The 7922-nt window shown below is 38.3% G+C and overlaps 1 pseudogene; it reads right to left on the bottom strand.

Moving 5' to 3' along the window:
* Window positions 1-2688, bottom strand: part of LOC104994606 — a 36142-nt pseudogene extending 33454 nt beyond the window's left edge.
* Window positions 2689-7922: the final 5234 nt, after the last annotated feature.

Raw genomic sequence — 7922 nt, 5'->3', positions numbered from 1 at the left:
AAGGCTATAGTTTTTCCAGTGGTCATGTATGGATGTGAGAGTTGGACTGTGAAGAAAGCTGAGTGCTGAAGAATTGATGCTTTTGTTTTTTTGTTTTTGTTTTTGTTTTTTTTTTTTTTATCGTGCCTTGAACCTGGACTGGCATCTCATTTCATACATGACATTTCACATGTTTCAATGCCATTCTCCCAAATCTTCCCACCCTCTCCCTCTCCCACAGAGTCCATAAGCCTGTTCTATACATCAGTGTCTCTTTTGCTGTCTCGTATACAGGGTTATCATTACCATCTTTCTAAATTCCATATATATGTGTTAGTATACTGTATTGGTGTTTTTCCTTCTGGCTTACTTCACTCTGTATAGTAGGCTCCAGTTTCATCCACCTCATTAGAACTGATTCAAATGTATTCTTTTTAATGGCTGAGTAATACTCCATTGTGTATATGTACCACAGCTTTCTTATCCATTCATCTGCTGATGGGCATCTAGGTTGCTTCCATGTCCTGGCTATTATAAACAGTGCTGCGATGAACATTGGGGTACATGTGTCTCTTTCCCTTCTGGTTTCCTCAGTGTGTATGCCCAGCAGTGGGATTGCTGGATCATAAGGCAGTTCTATTTCCAGTTTTTTAAGGAATCTCCACACTGTTCTCCATAGTGGCTGTACTAGTTTGCATTCCCACCAACAGTGTAAGAGGGTTCCCTTTTCTCCACACCCTCTCCAGCATTTATTATTTGTAGACTTTTGGATCGCAGCCATTCTGACTGGTGTGAAATGGTATCTCATAGTGGTTGGAATTGATGCTTTTGAACTGTGGTGTTGGAGAAGACTCTTGAGAGTCCCTTGGACTGCAAGGAGATCCAACAAGTCCATCCTAAAGGAGATCAGTCCTGGGTGTTCATTCGAAGGACTGATGTTGAAGCTGAAACTCCAATACTTTGGCCACCTGATGCAAAGAGGTGACTCATTTGAAAAGACCCTGATGCTGGGAAAGATTGAAGGCAGGAAGAGAAGGAGACAGCAGGGGATGAGATGGTTGGATGGCATCGCCAACTCAATGGACATGAGTTTGAACAAGCTCCAGGAGTTCGTAATGGACAGGAGGCCTGGCGTGCTGCAGTCCATGGGGTCACAAAGAGTCAGACAAGACTAAGCTACTGAACTGAACTGAACTGATTTAATACTCTATGCCATTTTTCCATATATTTTGTTCAGTTTTGAGTTATTTCATACATAGAGGTAAATTCAGTTCCAAATACTTTATCTTATCCAGAAACAATTTTCTCTTACCTTTCTATTGCTTACTTTTGCCAACTCAGAATCAAGTTGTATAAAAGTATGTACCTTTTTTGTCTTTTGCTAATTTGTGTACTCACAACATAACTTTCTATCTGCAAACTTGATATATGTTGGAGTGAGAACAACTATGTACTCTCTGATGCAGCAACCCCACTGTCTAACACAATTACTAGCATACAATATTCACTATAAATGATAGGTTGAATAAATTAAGGTTAAGAGCCAGCTGTACCTGGGAAAAGAGATACAAATAACAAGTTTATGTAATACACACTAGTTTGAAAATTCCTTTCATATAATAAAATTGAGATAGCTGTGAAAAAAGGGAATATGAAAAGGAAATGCAAGAAGGACTTGCAGGGGTCCAAGGAGAAGTGAGCAGTACTCTAGATCACATTCATTTGCTACTTACTATTAATATTTAAAGCAGCTTAATTCCATACTATTTTTCTCTTAATTTTGTTTTCCTCCAGAGGATTACTTAAGATATCATTAGTTTGGAAGCATTTCATATTTTAAATGCTGTATTTATTACTTTTTAAATGTTAGTTTTCCATGGCTGCAAACTGAGGCCATATTTAAAGATAAAGCTTAAGAGCAAAATCACATTACCAAAATAATAGCTGTACACGTGAAGGCTTGTGGTCTATGTTTTATTTTTCTCGATTAATATAGCAGTGTTCCCAGAAAACAAAATGAAACAAACCACAAAAATTGTTGCCTATTTGAAGTTAATTCTTCCATGAAAACTATGATGGGTCAGGACACCCTTGTGTATTTTTAAACCTGCCTATCTTGATGTATGTCTAATATTTTCTCCTGCTTTAATTCTGTAAACATTCTATCCTCGGTTAGTGCTTATTTTGATGCAATCAAATCCATGGCACACCTGTCTCTGAGGATGAGAAGAGAGTGAGTCATTTGGGAGGAGGATGGTCACATTAACTCTTGGACAACATAAAGGATAATTTATAAAATTGCATTTTGAGGACATAACACAATGCCCCCATGGCTGAAAAGAACTCATGGATATCCTAAAAGAGGTCATCTCCTCATTCTCACTAAAGGGGTTGCAGGACCATTAAATGCCAAATTAAACTCTAGAGTTAGTGCTCTAGACTTCAGTAAAATAGTTGTAAGTAGTTTCAGTGAATCATCGTGAGAACTATCATTCAGAATGTTTATTGTCAGACTGCTTCTTTGTGGCTGCAAACCAGCCTGGTTGAACATGTTTGAACCTTGTTGTTCCACTTCATGTTTGGAAATACACTTTAATCTTTAGTTTAGATTTCATCTGTTTTAGGGACACAAATTCTGAGGAATAACCAAACCAATATTACTCCATTAAGTTGCAGCCTTCCATTTTCAGTGAAAACAGCACTCATCATTTTGTCGCTGAGTTTTTTCCCTAGCTATGCACTGAAAAGGGAGAAAAGCAAAAAAAAAAAAAAAAAAAAGGAATGACAAAAATCAGCTCGCCGATGGACCAGGGCAAAGAGAACACTGTGGCAGGATGGTATTTCATAATGATAAGGGAAAAGCAATTTGCTCATCTAGGTGAGTGCTTTATTCTCTGGGGGAGTGTAACCTGAAGAAGGTAAATTACTTTTTCCTGGTACCACTTGGTATCCAAGAGGAGGTAATTTACCTCACAGTGTCAAGACACCCTGCTGCCATGAAAGTGGTTATATCCTTAGCTGGCTACAAGGAGAGTGCTTGGCTCACAGGCAAGCTGATTGATCCCTTCATGTATCACTCAATCCAAGATTGAGATGTTTCAGAGCATAAGAGCAAGTATACAAATGAACAGATCCTTTTTTTAAGGGGTAGCTAACAGTATGTGTTTTTTACCCCTCCAGCAATTGCAATTCAACCGCACTCTTTCCTTAGAAACAAAGTTGTTCACTGTGTCTGTTTTTTCATTCTAAAATGCTGAAGAGGACAAGTAAGCATTCCTCACTGGTCCATGGGAGTGCAGTTCAGTCTCACACATGCTTCACAGCAGGATGCTGTGGAGATGACTTCCTCTGCTTGCTGTTCTGAGACCCCACATGTGGAAAATGGACGGTTGTTCCATTGAAGACCCTGAGATATGCTTGCCTTTTTAGAAAGAGTTATGCAACTCATTATAAAGTGACTGATAACAAGAGAACATCTTATAAGCAGAACATTATTTGAACTCTTTCTTTATGACTAAGGATATAAATTATTGCTGGGCTGGGGTTTATTACTTTTGCTACATTGTGTGAGACAGAGGTTTAAGGAGAATAACACTGAGTAATAATATTCATATTAAGATAACTTTAAAGAACTAATCACATTGTACAAAGTCACTCAAACTGAGTGTCTAAAGCTCAGCTTTGGCATATCTGTCTTTCATAAACTGACAAGACTAAACTGCCATTTTGTTTCAAGGTAGATACAAAACTCTAGAATTGCACACAAGGCTGGAATGTTGGGAGTATTATTTCTTCATTCATTCATTCGTTTTCTAAATGTTTATTGGGAGCCTACCATGGACTATTTACTGTGATAAATGATGAGATTAGAACACAAGCAATACAAGCACAATTTTAATGCTAACACCCGAGGGCTTCTAGTTCAGCTAGGCATATGGACATTAGGGAGGAAACCATGCCAATGCTTAAAACTGTGATAAATCCAACAAAGAAAAAGTAGAGAGTTTTAAAATTTGTATTTAGGGAATTTAATTTAGTCTGGAAGTTGGGCATCATAAAAACCTCCCTTTTTAAACTGGGTAATAACAAGGATAAGGTCAGAGCTAGAAATTCCTGGTAGAGAGGTTTAATTGGACATAGAGCCAAAGGGGGAACAACCTTGAAGGAGCTAGAAGTTAAAGGAGAGAATGTGATAGAGAAAATAAAATATAGGAAGAATAACTGAAGATAAGATTTTTTTATTTTTTCATTTAATAAACATTTGTATAGCATTTATTCCATGCCAGCCAGGAACATCTATAAGTGCTTTGAAAGTGAAAGTCACTCAGTTGTGTCCAACTCTTTGTGACCCCATGGACTGTACAGTCCATGGAATTCTCCAGGCCAGAATACTGGAGTGGGTAGCCTTTCCCTTCTCCAGGGGATCTTCCCAACCCAGGGATTGAACCCAGGTCTCCGGCACTGTGGGTGGATTCTTTACCAGCTAAGCCACCAGGGAAGCCCTAAGTGCTTTACAAATATGTGTCCATTCAACCCTTATAATAATAATTTTATGACAAATGTACAATTATTATCCCCATTTTATAGATGTGGAAACTCAGCAGTTTTACAATGAAATTAGGGAAGAAATCATTGAGGAACTGAAAAACCAAGCAAAATATTAAAATTTTTGTCCTAATAGTAATAAAAGTTTATAGAATGGTTTTAAGCAGAGGAATGGCTTCATCAAAATTTTAATTTTAACTAGATACCTCTAATCAATGCCTGAAGAGAAACTGAGAGGCAGACAGTCTAGAAAGAAGGGATGAGAAAATAGGTCACAGGGCTACCGCAGGACCTCTGGAGAGAGATGAAAGTGCTAAGGTGCTGGCAATGCACAGAGATGGATGGATTCGAGAAATATTCCAGAAACAGAAGGGATAGGAATTGGAGACAGATTGTGATAGTGGGAGGGAAACATCAGGGATGATTTTTCAGGTTTCTGTCATAAATAGATACAGGACCATTTATTAGGTTAGGGAACACAGGCAAAAAAAATTGTGTTTGGTTAGTGCAGGTAGAGAAGAACCTTAAATTTTGTTTCAGCCTATAATGGGTTTGAATTTTCTAGCATATATTTATATGGAAATGTAGAGAAAATATTTGGTCTGAGGAAGATGAAGTATATTAATTCTTATACTAAAAAAGTATATTAATTTGGAAGTTGTGTGACATTTATCTATAAATTTTTCATTTTGCTTGCTTCTTCTCTAGACTCTACTGTAGATACAAAGAAGTATAAGACAATATTTAAGAAGTACCAATGTAATGATATATCCCATAAAAGTAGTAGGAAGTTTTAGACCACAGAAACTTTATGCAGATGATAACATTGAGAGTATTTGTGTTACTTCTATATCACCTCTGTACTGGTTAAGAAGAAAACATGTAGGAGGAAATGAGACTGGAAAGAGGCAAAGTGATGACCAAAAGATTCTTAGTCATTATTTCTCTTGTTTTAATAGCGAAAATTGTTGGCAACTTATATTCTGACTTCTAAATATTATAACAAAATTGTAAAACCTTCATTTAATTCTTATCTTAAACTTCTGGGGAACACAATCCCTAATATAATTCACCAAACTCCCACTAAAAGCTTTCCCCTAAAACCAAAATCTTCAGAAGAGTAATGTATTATTCACCATGTACATTTGCAATATGTGTAATTGTGAGGCATGCTTTCACTGGGCCAGATTCCATACTGAAGAGCAGTTTATGTCCTTTTTTCCACCATGCCAAGGTATGAAATGGAGCATCAAATAGATGGATCCACAGAAAAAGTAATTCCACCTAAATCTGCTTTGTGATAAGCTATTCTCTTGCAATTTATGGCATCTAATAGCACTGACTGAGAAAAGAGCAAAAACTTTGGAAGCCACTGTTCTTTAAATCCTACAACTGACTTGCTTTAAAACCTCTCTTCACTTTTTCCCTCCCATTTTCCTATATCTTGCATTAATTTTGGCTCTTTCTGTATCTTCCTTCAAGCTTCCTTTTATCTTCTCCTCCTAGTCCATTAATGGCTGACATTTTATTGGCATTGAACCTGAAGAAATCTGTGTATAAAAAAAGGTATGTGTGCATGTGTATGTATATGTGTATTTATGACTGTATCACAATTTTATTTATTAAAAAATATAGACAAACTGTCTTTCCTTTTATTTAATGAGCTCTATTCTTCTAATCAGGTGCTGCTAGTGGTAAAGAACCCACCTGCCAATGCAGAAGACAAAAGAGACACGGGTTCGATTCCTGGGTTGGGAAGATCCCCTGGAGGAGGGATGGCAATCCACTCCAGTATTCTTGCCTGAAGAATCCCCATGGACAGAGGAGCCTGAAGAGCTATAGTTTATAGGGTAGCAAAGAGTCAGACATGACTGAAGAGACTTAGCATGCAAGCATTCTTCTGATCAACATGGAATCTGAGGGCAGATTCTCAGGGTCTTAAATATGTGCTCTGTGAATTGGACAGAGGACTATGTAAGAAATCAATTATACTTTTGACTCCATTGGGTAAATTGTGGGCCTTTGTTTCCTCAGGAATTTGGCCAAGAAGATCTGCAAAGTTCTTTCTAACATTCTATGATTCTTTTGCTAAGTAAATTACTGGTTTATGATATAAGTAAAATAAAATCAGCTTCCATTGGTGAAAGGATGAGCCTTAAAAGAGAGGAGGTCTAACCATTCTTCTGAAAGGACATATTTGAAAGTTAAAGTTCCAGGTAGAAAAAGAAGGACCTCTAACACTCTGTTATCCGGTGCCATCAGTTCAGTTGTGTCCGACTCTTTGCGACCCCATGAATCGCAGCACGCCAGGCCTCCCTGTCCATCACCAACTCCCGGAGTTCACTCAGACTCACGTCCATCGAGTCAGTCATGCCATCCAGCCATCTCATCCTCTGTCGTCCCCTTCTCCTCCTGCCCTCAATCCCTCCCAGCATCAGAGTCTTTTCCAATGAGTCAACTCTTCACATGAGGTGGAGTACTGGAGTTTCAGCTTTAGCATCATTCCTTCCAATGAAATCCCAGGGCTGATCTCCTTCAGAATGGACTGGTTGGATCTCCTTGCAGTCCAAGGGGCTCTCAAGAGTCTTCTCTAACACCACAGTTTAAAAGCCTCAATTCTTCAGCACTCAGCCTTTTTCACAGTCCAGCTCTAACATTACATGGCAAATAGATGGGGAAAAATTGGAAACGTGGCAGTTTTTATTTTCTTGGCTCCAAAATCACTGCAGATGGTGACTACAGTTAGGGAATTAAAAGATGTTTACTCCTTGGAAGAAATTCTATGACAAACCTAGACAGTGTATTAAAAATCAAAGACATAACTTTGCTGACAAACATCTTTCTAGTCAAAGCTATGATTTTTCCCATAGTCATGTATGGCTGTGAGAGTTGGACCATAAAGAAGGCTGAGCACTAAAGAACTAATGCTTTGAAATTGTGATACTGGAGAAGACTCTTGAGAGTCCCTTGGATTGCAAGGACATCAAACCAGTCAATCTTAATGGAAATCAACCCTGAATACTCTTTGGAAAGACTGATGCTGAAGCCCCAATACCTTGGCCGCCTGATGCAAAAAGCCTTCTCATTGGAAAAGATCCTGATGCTGGGAAATATTGAGGGAAAGAGGAAAAGGGAACGACAGAGAATGAGATGCTTGGATGGCATCACTGACTGGGTGGACATAAGTTTAAGCAAACTCTGAGAGATGGTGAAGGACAGGGAAGCCTGGCTGATGCACTTCATGTGGTTGCAAAGAGTTGGATACCACTTAGCAATTGAACAATAAGAAAACACTCTATAAAGTAATAAACTGTGGAAAATTCTGAAAGAGATGGGAATACCAGACCACCTGACCTGCCTCTTGAGAAACCTATATGCAGGTCAGGAAGCAACAGTTA

This window comes from Bison bison, unplaced genomic scaffold (genome assembly GCF_000754665.1).
Source record: "Bison bison bison isolate TAMUID 2011002044 unplaced genomic scaffold, Bison_UMD1.0 scf7180017864262, whole genome shotgun sequence".
Lineage (NCBI taxonomy): Eukaryota > Metazoa > Chordata > Mammalia > Artiodactyla > Bovidae > Bison > Bison bison.
This window is presented reverse-complemented; position numbering and strand designations above follow the sequence as displayed.